Here is a 12539-nt window from a genome sequence, read left to right as displayed (position 1 = left end):
TAACTCTGAAGACAGACACCATTGTCTTCTGACTCCTGTCTGGATTCCAGAGAATGACAGTGCAGGGCTGGCTTCTATGCTCCTCCCTGCACTGCTCTGCCACCTCTGCTGGAGTTCTTGGCCTCTCTGTACCTTTCTTTCTTCAGTTATAAGGTATGTTAGGGGCACCAGATAACTTGATCTCTGGAAAGTGCTCAGAACAACCCCAGTATTTAGCAAGCACTTCTCAGAGTTTGTTACATGGAGTGAATGGCTTTGGAGAAAGGACTTAGCATTTTCTTGGCAGATGTGCTGGGCATGCTTAATATTATTTCAGTCATTCTTATGAATCTTAACTAATGCTGGTCTCCTCGAGAGTCACCACTCAGAATAAATAATGTGTCCTTCCTTTGTTTCCATACCAGCGCTCGCCACAGGTCCCCTCTGAGGAGGGCACTGTGCTCCGCTTCACCCTTTGTGGCCTGGATTTCTCTTTGTGCCTGGCACACAGGAGGCATTCAGTAAACAGTTGTTTAATTAATTTCATATTGTCTGAGGGTGGCAATTTGCAAAGAAAAAGGAAGGCGATGTTCTCCTTTAGATAGAGTTTGTTTGGGCCGCGTCTGCCTGCACTTCACAAAAGCCAAGTGTCTTCTGGTTCCATTACATCACCCAGCCAATTAATCAGCACTTGAATGAGTCTCCAGACAGAGCCTTCATTTTGTCTACTTATTAACTTTCATTATGTGCACAGCTAAAGTGTAATTGTGAGCAGGATGGATTATGCTGTAAACTTTTTTCCTATTACACCATTCCTTCACAAATCCCCTTATTAAAGTGTTCCAGGGGTGATATATTATGTTAAGAAGGTTTAAAACATAAGGTGACAATGACCTTCCCTTTAATTAACTATGATGGAGACAAAGGTTAGAACAATGATGATGAGCTGAGCTGAGCATCATAAATCACCTCCACGCGGAAGACAGGACACAGCTACAAAAATAACCTTGCGACTCACAGGTTAAGTGAGCATCCTCACAATCCCCCGCCCCCCACCACTACTTATCTGAACACAGCCCTGCTGTGTCTCAGACACAGTAGTCTTGCAGGGGAGATTCCAGATACCACCTTCTCCAAGACCAGCCTCAAGAACTTAGTCTGTTAAAGTGTTTAAAATAACAACAACAACAAAATTATCAGGTGATTTTCAGTTGAAAAAAAAAAACAAAAAAAGGCAAAGACCAAGCAGGGTCCTTATCATGACAGTTACCCAAGTATAATTTGCACAGTCGTATCAGCAAAAACACATCTTAGGTGTCCTCTCTGAATTGTGAAAATTGAATGATTATAAATATGGCAAAAGTCCTAGCACCCCATCCCAACCCTACTTTGTCTTTGTCTTTTACTTTGATGGGTTAATTTTGTCTTTCCTTTGGCTTGATGAAAGTTGGGTCACACTGGATGTTGAAAAAAAAAAAAAAAATATATATATATATATATATATATATATATATATATATAATTATGTGTTAGTATATGCATATATGTGTGTATGCACTTTACTTTGTGAATTTTTACTTTATGTAAATAACATCTCTAGCCCTCCGCTGTGTGGGTCTGTGTCCTAGCCTTGCTTTCTCTGGGGTTCCGCTGACACTCCGAGTGGTGCTGGGCCTCAGTAGTCTCCTTAGCACTATCCTGGCGTGTCCACCCAGCTCATCGACTGGTGTGTCCACACACTCTTGCGCCTATAAGGCATCTCTTACTTGCTCTTTGTGTCTGTTTACCTTGCTATCCTTCTGCAGACAGAAAGATGGTCTTTACCTGCACTAAACTTTCTGGTTCACACTCATATGCATATTTTGAGAATGAGTCATTTGATGATGGATTAGATGTCCTCAGTCACATCAGCAAAACAATAGAAAGTCTACCTATGGGTATTGTCCCAGAGAGGTCACCTCTTTAGGGTAACTGGATTAGAGAACAATCAAGCTTTTGGCCATACCCCTAATCCTTTGATGTAGGGTCTGTTCCTTGACAATCCTGGCCAAGGTCTCAGTAAGTCCTTCTAACACATGAGCATCAACTGTGCTTGCCCCCCCTAGGAGAATGGTATGTAATTCAAGGCAGCAGAGCCCTGAGGAAATTTGGTTTTCCTTATATTTTATGGTATCCTTTGTGTCACATTAATCCATATAAAGCAAGTGAGGCAGCCCTGCAATCTTACCTAAGATATGTGAGTATTTTAAAAAGTGTCCTTTTTTCCAGGATGGAAACTCAAGAATTTAGATGTGCCTCCATTCAGTGGCCACCAGGGCATCCATGGACTAGACACCCAGACCTGCCATTTGTACTAACACCTACCCCTTTTGATGTAGGGGAAAAAAAACTCCATATATATCCAAAGATCACAATTTCTTGCATTAAAACAACTCACCAACTGTCCCTACTTTTGCCATGATATGGGGGCAGTGGTGATGAGAAGATTCCTCTCTATAAAACTGGAGGTTTTCATGTCTGATGATAGTGTGAAATTGTCCCCTGTCACACATCTCTGGAAGTCTGAGCAACAGTGACTCAAGCTAGGCACTCCATGGAGTCCCTTGGGATGCCACATCAGGGATACGTTGTTTTCCTGTTTGGCTGCTTGTTTGCTCAGAGATTTGCTGGCCTGTAGTTTGGATGAAAGGGAGGATAACACAGTTTGTTGAATGACTGTGACCCATTCCACATTTCCCTACACAGGGGCAATATGTACCATGTCTTTTGAAGTGCATTTTGAAGATCATGTTACAATTGCTACAACCATCAGGAGGTATATTTCTTAAGAATATTGGCTACTGCGCAGTGGAAAAGGATCCTCAAGAGAAGAAAGGTGCCTGGTGAGGTGTAGAGTAAACATGGAATTTGAAGTCAAGATTTAAACAAAAACAGACTGCAGTTTAGTAGCTATAGAAATGAAAGACACAGTCCAAAGAGGTCCTGAAGATGGTACCCAGGTTAGGAGATGGCTTCAGCTGGCTGGTAGACTACTTCAGCACAGTTATGAAGTGACCGGCCCAGAGGGTCACCCTGGTCTGCCTTTACTCTCAGAGAGGTGCTTACGAACGCCTGACCATTTCAGACTATCTTAATAAGAGCTGAGGATGTTGCCATTGGTCTATGATATCATCACATTGTCATGTGATCAAGGAGCCTTTCAAAACTAGCTAGTCACATCTTTTGAACAGTTTGGTACCCTAGAAATAATCAACATTAAAAATCACTATTCAATAGCTCCATATAGAAAGCTTGCAGTGGGTGTTATTGGCTGAATGGCTGTATCCCTCTATGTGTTGAAACTGTAGTTTCCTGTGATATTCAAAGGTGGGTGATCAGATCTGTGGATGTAGGCATGAGAATGAGGCCCAATGGTGAAATCAATATGACCTTATAAGAAGAGGAGGTGTCAAAGAGCTTTGTTCCCTAATACTGCTGAGAATGTCATTTGTGGGCACAGGGGTCCACAAGCTCCAGTACCCCCAGTGCTGCTGTTGAACCCTCAGTCAGTGGTATTTTCTCACAGCGTATGGAATGAGGTAGTACCTGCTCTTAAAGAGAGACAGTAGACTTGGGGCTAGTAGTGGATATGCTGCCTTTCTCTTCTTAGAGGGAAATTTCTCTCACCTGAAATAATCGATACCGTAGGATTAGAAATATCAGAAAGCCACACATGTGATGTCGCTAGGTTCATTTATATGAACACAGGTCCCAGGCAAATGACATGAAAATTATTTCTGAGTGGAGCCATCAGGATGAGGCTACTTATTTGTCCTTGTGCCTCTGTAGTTCAGGGTTTAAACCTGGAGATCTTTTGTAGATTAAAGGGCAGGAAAAGGAGTGGGGGAAAAAAGATAGGAAGAGGCAAGATTTTACCCTCAAAGGCTATTGTCCTTGTGCTCACAAACAATGCATTGTATCTGACTTGCAGAGCCAGCGACAATTTACGCTGTGTGTGTGGTAAAAAAAAAAAAAAAAATGCTGATTTAATTATATCTTCCATCAAGGTACATTGTGAGGATGAGGTATTAATAAATTCGTATTTTACATGGCTGTTCCTTTGTTAGCAGTGCACAAAACCTAAATAATTTGTTTTTGTTTTAATTTGATGAATGTTGTAGCTCATTGAGTGTGTATGGTGTGTGGTATGTGTGTGTGTGTGTGTGTGTGTGTGTGTGTGTGTGTGTGTGTGATGTGTGCAATGTGAGAGGAACATGGATTGTACTATGGAAAAAACATTAAAATATATGTATCTTGTATTAAAAAAAATCAATAGTCCTTGCATATACACACAAGGACATTAGGCTGCTGCACTACATATCCTTACTCACGCCCTACAGACTTTACTGCAGATATCAAGACACAGTCCTCAGCCTGTGCCTCTGCCTTAATCTACCCCTCAACCCTTTGGTGTGACACTGATTAGAGGATGCTCTCACTGAGTTCTCTGTCCTCTAGTCAGTCCAAGTGAGACTTGGCTTGTATTCTATGGTCCCAGACTCAGAGCTTGAGCCTGTCCAAAGCAAACCTTTATTGCGAGGTCAATAAGCTCATGGGGAAGGAAATGAAGGCCTTTGCATTGGGCAAAGGAATCAAGATGGTAGCTAACCCACAGCAAAGAGAATCGGTAGACTGCTAAGTTGTGGACAAAGACTTTAAACGTCGTGTGTCTGATCCAGTAGTGATGGCATGCTTGGCACGCTAAAACATTTCTCAGAAGGATCCATAATTCAAATGTGTTTAAACAGTTTGGGGCATGTGGTTATTTAATATGAGTGGTTTCAAGAAAACAAATGTTATAAGGTTATCTTTAAGTTATAATTTTTGTACATAAAGAAACTCATAACAAATCATATGGTCATTTTAATAAGGAGAATGCTACATTTTGACAGTTATTACTAAAACACAGAAAAGTCCTTCTGATATGTTTGTATATCTTTGTACTTTGACTTAAAATAAAATTGTGTTTTGGATATCAATATACTGGATCAGACCGAGAATTAAGGAAAACATGTGGCCACCTGGGAATAGATGCTTTCCTTAGAAACACGATATCTCAAAGACTTGACTTATCCAAACATTTGGATGTGGTGTGGCATTCCTACAAGACAAGCTTGTGACATCAGAGATAGAGACATCAAAAAGAGTCAACACACACACACACACACACACACACACACACAAAACAGACTCACTCGCAGAGTGTCTGTAGAGGTAAGGTTTGTAAGGAAAATTCTAGTATTTTCTACACCTTCCTATTAAGGCATAACCTGAAGCTCCTTTGGGATGTTTTGTGCAAGAACAGTGTCTTGCCATATCCCCCTTAATTTTAGCTTTTGGTCACCAGTGCAGTCAGCAATTTGTATCAGGCTCTCTCGGGCAGTGTTCCTGGGAGGGTCCTCTGTGGTTTCTGCCAGCTTTGCACTTTCAGGAACTTTTCAGAAGTCCTTTAAAACAAGGAGATGCATGGCTGTCTTTCAAGGCCAGTACACACAGCATCAGAACTCTATAGTGCTGTAACGATTAATACTTCCCACTTGGAGGAGTAGAGGGTGCTGTTGGACCACCAAGGGATTGCTTCAGAAAAGGAGTTTTATTGTAATCCACTTCTCATGTCAGTATTGCCAACTGATATTGGTATTTAAAATACTGATTGTGTGTGTGTGTGTGTGTGTGTGTGTGTGTGTGTGTGTGTGTGTGTGTGTGTAAGAGACAGAGGGAGAGGTTGAGGGAGAGGGAGAGAGAGAGAGAGAGAGAGAGAGAGAGAGAGAGAGAATGCTTCTCCAGGGAATCTTTTATGGTTACCAACTTGGCAGATGTTGGGCACAATTACACATGAGCAGCCTACACTTAAAGTCTCAGAAGACAAACAGGCTATACTCTTAAAGAATCAAGTCAAAGGACCCACACCCTTAACCAAGGAGAACCCACAACATGACTGTTTAGTTGTGTGACTCCCTTGTTCTACTCACCACTGAATATGATGTGAAACTGCATCTCAAATCATTTTAGGAGCTGTCTGACTGGAAGAAGAGAAGCTCGTTCTGTGCCTTCCTTCTTCAGACTCCTGAGGAGGATAAGATGTGTGGTTATCTAATTTTTGTGTCAATTCTATGTGAATAAGCAACATTTTTCTTGTTACTATCTAATGGAAGTTGCAAGAATTTATTGCATTTATCAGACTTTGGAAAAGCCACATTGTAGCTTCCTGGTATACTCCCTGGTGGTGCCTGTCTCAGAAGCCTAAGGACCCTGTTAGCACCTGGCCAGGCATCCTGGTTTGTTGTTGTTGTTGTGGTTTGGTTTTTGTTATCCTGTGACCTCATCATTGTTGTGTGGAGTATAAGCAACAAATTCTCTCTGAAGATATGTAGCTAGCAGGTGATTTGCACAAGGAAGACGTCTGCACCCCACCTGTAGTGGCTTCAGTGATCACTGTAGGAGCAAAGCACAGAGTCTTAGTTCAACTCTGGGACTAGAAATCCTGTATCTGAGTGTTACTGCTGAGGGTCTCTCTCGCTGTGGGACACAATCTGCAAAATTTTCCCAGCATGCTCCTGATTAACCAGACTAGTCCTTTCCGAGTCGAATTAATTATCTCAGGTCACTAGAATCCCATCAGGGAATCTGAGGTGGTTATTAAAATTCACTACAAGGAAGTTAAGTTAAGGCTCGTCTTTAAAAAAAAAAAAAAAAAAAAAAAAAAAAGATTGATGGTAATAATTACAGCTTTAAGATACTTGAAAGCTGAAAACAGTTGCTTTATGGGACCAAAGGGGAACATTTAAAAACCATGCGATTAATTTACAGATTATCAGACTGTCAGAATTTTTCACCTAATATATGAAAGTTAGGCGAATTAATTTGAAAAATTTAAAGCAAGCTTTAATTTATGGGAACCGGTTTTGACTGTGGCTGTTTTCTTTGAGGATGTTAACTGCAGCATCGCTCAGTCACGGTGGTGGGGTGGGGAGAAGGCAGAAGGAGACCCCGTGTCTCTTGTACAGGCTGTTTTACTTTGGCTTTATTTTCTGTCATGCTCAAGTCTAAAGCCAACTAAACTGAGGAGCTAGTGACTATATGTTACATGTTATAATGAGAAATTATAGCTAATGTGTTGATTTCCTTTCATCTTGAAAAGTCAAAGACGCAATGCAGGCACTAATGCCATCTTCCTTTTGCTAGGAGTAGGTTTGCTTCTGTTCGGAGAGAGGAATCTGTGAGAACAATGCCTGTTCAGAGCTGGGTGGTAACTAGTGCATGGTGCCTATTTAGGTTAAGTTAGTTTGGTCTGAATGCACCTGTAGGAAAACCAATCCCCCTTTTCATTGTGGCTTATAGTGGCTTAAAGTGAGGACACAGGATGATAAATATTTCTCCCCAATAATGTAATCAAATCCAGTCATCACTTAACATCAAAAATAATATAAGACTGCCTTTAGGTCCTTGGAGACAATGTTGATTGCAGGTGTTAGAGGCTGAAATAAAAATAGTCACACACAATGACATTGTAACAAGTACACAATGACGTTGTAACAAATAGTGTGAGTCATACCCTCACCCTAGCCATTATTACTCCCCTGGCAGACCAAACTGAAAAAGCAGGTATCCTGGTGTGCTTTGTGTATCACCTTTCCAACATGATTAACTATGAGGAACCTGCTTAGTCTGGGTAGTTAGTAGATTAAGTGTCAGATGCCAAGTGAATCCTCACAGCAGGCTTGCTCAGAGGGTTTTCCAGAAAGTCTCTGAAAAGCCCTGCTCCATGTGTGGGTTTCCATGCAGGAGCGGCAGTATTTCTCCTGAAAAGAGACTGTACGTACTCGGAATGCTGTGAGCGAGCCGGGATAATAACAGAGCGCTTCGTTTTTAATTGATGAACGGACTCTGCAGTGTGAATTAAAAAGATGTAATTTGCCAGGATTATATAGAATTATCAGTTTCTAATGCCCAAGGATAAACTGAACTACAGAGAAATCAAGAAGCCACTGGAAGGGAAGTCTGCACTGCTGTGTAGGGATTGTCCAAATTACACAGTCAATTTTGTCATTCCTTAGAAAAAGGGCGCACCATGCAGGATGTGGAACCTGGTTCACCTTTTCATCTATCTATCTATCTATCTATCTCTTATCCATCTATCATATATCTATCATCTATTTCTCTTCGTCATTATCATCACCATCTATTAATCTATTATCTATCTATTGTCTATTATCATCATCTATCTGTAATCTATTATCTACCTATCTATCATCTATGGTCTCTTTGTCTAGACTCTCCTCTACTCAGAAAGAAAGATCATAGAAAAGAATAAAATTTTAATCTGAAAAATTCGAATATATTCTTCTAGCTGTAATAAAGGAAAAGCACCTGCCGTGTATGTGCCCATGAATATATGCACTCTATCCATGCATTGCACACACATGTACAGTTTCTTCTTGTGAAAGCTTAGGAATATATGTGCCATGTACAGTCCACCTCCCTCACCAGCAGTAATGGGGATTAATTTACAGAACCCCTTCATCTTGGTTTGGTTTATTTATTTATAAATGAAACTGTGGTAAAAGGCTAATCAATGATGCACTGAGTTGCACACGATGTGACAGTGAATTCCTGGTGTAGGGTGTGGAAAGGTGGTAACAGTGGTCATTGGCACTGTCCTTGCTTTTCTGGCATCATCTACTCATGCAAAGCCTTCTGTGATTTGCAGCAGGGTGTGTAAGTGTGTGAGAACTGCCACTGGACTTCTTAGAGCAATCTTTTGCCTCCTCTTTTCTCTTTCTGTAGGGAGAGAAATCTGCAACCTCCGTGGACTGAGAGATATACTTGATGTGTGGGAAATCATTATAAAAAGACACTAATGAGGTCCTGAGTCCAAAGAAAGCATGTCACCTGGAAACTGCGATCAGGGAGAGCAAGCTGATGAGAAACCTCAACAGGCCCTCACCCCAGAGTCTCCGCTGTGGCAGCCCGCCCTTGTTCATTGGCACAGGGCACGGCAGCCTCAGAAGAGGCTTGGTGACCAGGCTGGCTTTCCAGAGGCCGGTTTTCGGCTTGGGCAGTCCCTGTGCTTAACGGAACTGCACACAGAAAAGACAGAGAGTAGAAAGCTTTTATTTAAAACAATCATCTCCTACACCTTGTAGGACTCAGCTTTAGCAGAGATTTTCTTGTTCCCTTTTTACTTAATAAACTATGTGCAGAGTTTTTAGCTTTCAGAGTTTCTTCTGCACAGCCTCTGTGGAACACACTCTCGGCTCTCAGCGGGTGTAAACAGCATAGCAGAGTTTTCCTCTCCCTTCATGTGTTAAGCAGATCACTTGAGTCTGTGTTTATTTATTTTCCTGTTGGAGATAAAGCATCCTTATAAACAAAAACTAAAACAAAAGTGTTTCATTCTCTACAGACTTTTTTTTTTCCTATTCCAAGTCTCTTCTGTTCATTTGAAAATAATCATCCCTTTCTTTAAAGGATTACATTGTATCAATTGGTAACTTAAAAGATTACCCCATTGAATGGAGGAAGCAGACACGGGACTGCAGCCTATGTAAAATTGCATTTATTCTCTCATTTCTTCTTTCAGCTCTCTTCAAGTGTCACTAGCATAGTGCCGTGTCAGGGAACATATGCTTCTGGTACTTAAAACAAGATTGTGTTTTGTGACATTCGTTAGCCATGCCAGTGCTAAATTTGGGATTGTCCTGAATGGCTGCCCCCCCTTCCAGCCAACACAAAACAGGGCAGGCTGGCTTCACCCCCATTCAATGCCCCTCTGCACAGCCATTCCCAGCCAAGAATGCTTGGTCCCTTTCCATTGTTCAGCTGACAAATGGTGACTGTCCGCGTTCAAGGTGCCTGACCTTGACTAATTATGGAGAATTGGTGCAGCTGCCTCTCGCTTTACCAAGCACCTCAGCTCCGAAGCATGCAGGCGACTTCTTGCTGCCACCATGGAACTTCAATTTGAGAACTTCATCACGCCACACAATGCTTGGCTTTTTGTGCTGACTTGGAGTTCACAAGCCCTCCGTCACCATATGTTGACAAATAATTTATATTCATACTGGGCATTGTTCCTTGGTCTTTGGCATAGACTATTTGAAACAGGGTACACAAGTTTCCAGGGTGTAATAGATCTAAACAGGGGGTGTAAGTACACGGAGCAGACTTGATGACATTAGTATTCGTCTTTCCAACACCTTTTATGACTCCGTAAATGTTTGCATGAATGGTTTTTAAAGTAGTGATTCATAGTAGTGAGTGGGATCACCGGGGATCCTCTATAATGAAGCCCCTGCAGGGTTGGCAAAACAGATTCAGATTTCTATCTGATCATTCTGTTCTTTATAAAATGAAAGCAAAGCATGTGTTTAATAGGTAGGTAAAATCAGGGTCTAATTCTATTATATATTTCACATAATAGAAGTTTTTACTATATTTCACCATCCCATGTTTTCTTCAGAGTTATTCTCCATAAGCAGTAGAAGTCCGTTTGGCATCAAGGCATTTGGAGAAGAAAACAGGAGAAACATTTCCTTGTCCATAGAAGTTCTAGAAACAGGGGAAAGTTGGTGCTTTGAAGAGTGAAAGACTCAAAGCAACTAAAAAATTGAAATGTAAAAATTATCGACTGAAAAATCAGATAATAAGCTTAACCCACTTATTTTAAATCTCTGTCCCAGGATATTGGAAAATGAAAGCTGTAGTGAGGAAGGGTCAATAATGGTGTATGGTGTAGACTGTTGTGGGGAGGTGCCCTGCATTAATGTGACCTGACGCAGACAGTTTCTAGACTACATCTGAGTATGTGAAGTGTGTGTGTGTTATGTGTGATATGTGTGCATGTGTGTATATATGTGTATGCAATGTGTGTGTGGTGTGTATGATATGTGTGTATGTGTATATATGTGTCTGTATGATGTGTGGTATGTGTGATAAGTGTGTATGTGTGTATATGTGTGTGTGTCTGATGTGTGTGGTGTATGATGTGTGGTGTGTGTGTGATGTGTGGGTGTGATCTGTGTGGTGTATTTGTGTGTGTGTGGTATGTGTGATTTGTGTGTATGCGTATGTGATATGTGTTTATGATGTGTGTGTTGTGTATGATATGTGTGTATGTGTATATATGTGTTTGTATGATGTGTGGTGTGTGTGATGTGTGTGTGTGTGATGTGTGTGTGTGAATGTATTTGTGTGTGTGGTATGTGTGATATGTGTATGTGTGTGTGATGTATGGTGTGTGTGATCTGTGTGTGTGATCTGTGTGGTGTGTGTGTACATGTATTTGTGTGTGGTATGTGTGATGTGTGTATGTGTGTATGATATGTGATGTGTGGTGTGTGTGCATGTATTTGTGTTTGTGGTGTGTGTGATGTGTGTGTGCTATGTGTGTAGTGTGTGTGTGGGGGGTGCCCACATACCCACATGCAGGTATGTGCTTCTACACTGAGTTGTAAGCCTATGTGATGGAAAGCATGTGTCTTCCCCAGCCTGGCTGTCACAGGTACCTACGTATATTTCCTTGGCTGACAGAAGGAGAAGCTATCTCAGTCCTGCCTCTCATGGAAGAACACAGGGAAAGCTGCTTCTAAAATTGTATGTTGAAATAATATTAATTTTAAAGATACATTTTACAACTGGAAATAAATTTTAAAGGAATTACACTTTCAACTTCAAGTAAGAAACTTGAAGCTGAAATATGAGAAGAACCTAGGATGACATATTTGCATGTTATTTGTGATAATTAGTGGTATATATAAAGGAATTATGAACATAAATCTGAACTCTGTCACAGAAGGGCTGTGATTTCTGATAGGGCAAAAATGATAATAACTGTTAAAAGTAAAAAAAAAGTGTGTGGAAGGAATAAAGTGCATATAACTAAATAAAAAGTATAATAATAGCAAATTAGATATACTAAAATCTCTGCCAATGCTTTACAGTGTAGCATGTTGGTAATGTATTGTGACAAACATCTTGCCAGCTGGCTCACACTGACACCCGTCCCTGGATGTGTACACAAAATACAGGCGTTATTGATGATGCTGGCTACAAAGATACCATTATTTCAGCTCAGAGGATTGTGGGTTTGCCTGTTTGTTTGTTTGTTTGTTTCTTTGCTTTAATAAAATCGTTGCCTTTGCCATTCAAAATTGAAATGTAGAGTTTTATATTAAATTGGTTCAGCGAGTGATTAAAGTTTCCCAGCTGTTCTGCACTGTGCATGGCATTGCTAGTGCCTCTACACACCAAACATCACTCTGTTTTTTCCTTCCTTAAAACCACATGTGGTTAAACATTGAGTCTACCCCAAAGCTGGAGAGAGGTGTAGGAGTCTCAGTGTTCTGAGCTGATGCTATGTGCTCTATACAATCACAGTTCTCCAGTTCTTATTATAAAAGGCCAATATTTCCCTAGAATACGAGACGGATGCCTTCTAAGGAAAATGGAAACAGAAGTGGTTCTAGGGTCTGGGTGCAATCAGACATTATGATATTTAAAGCCACTTAAGTGTAGCAGGG

The 12539-nt window shown here is 41.0% G+C and overlaps 1 long non-coding RNA gene across 1 annotated transcript; it reads left to right on the top strand.

Moving 5' to 3' along the window:
* Nucleotides 1-13: 13 nt before the first annotated feature.
* On the top strand, nucleotides 14-12170 carry LOC143435117 (uncharacterized). The gene is made up of 2 exons (XR_013105117.1): nucleotides 14-153; nucleotides 8806-12170. It is a non-coding gene; the product is annotated as an uncharacterized LOC143435117 (long non-coding RNA).
* The last annotated feature ends 369 nt before the right edge of the window (nucleotides 12171-12539 follow it).

Source organism: Arvicanthis niloticus, chromosome 19 (genome assembly GCF_011762505.2).
Source record: "Arvicanthis niloticus isolate mArvNil1 chromosome 19, mArvNil1.pat.X, whole genome shotgun sequence".
In the NCBI taxonomy this organism is placed as follows: Eukaryota; Metazoa; Chordata; class Mammalia; order Rodentia; family Muridae; genus Arvicanthis; species Arvicanthis niloticus.
Note: the sequence above shows the minus strand (reverse complement) of the source record. Positions and strands in the feature narration are given on the sequence as shown.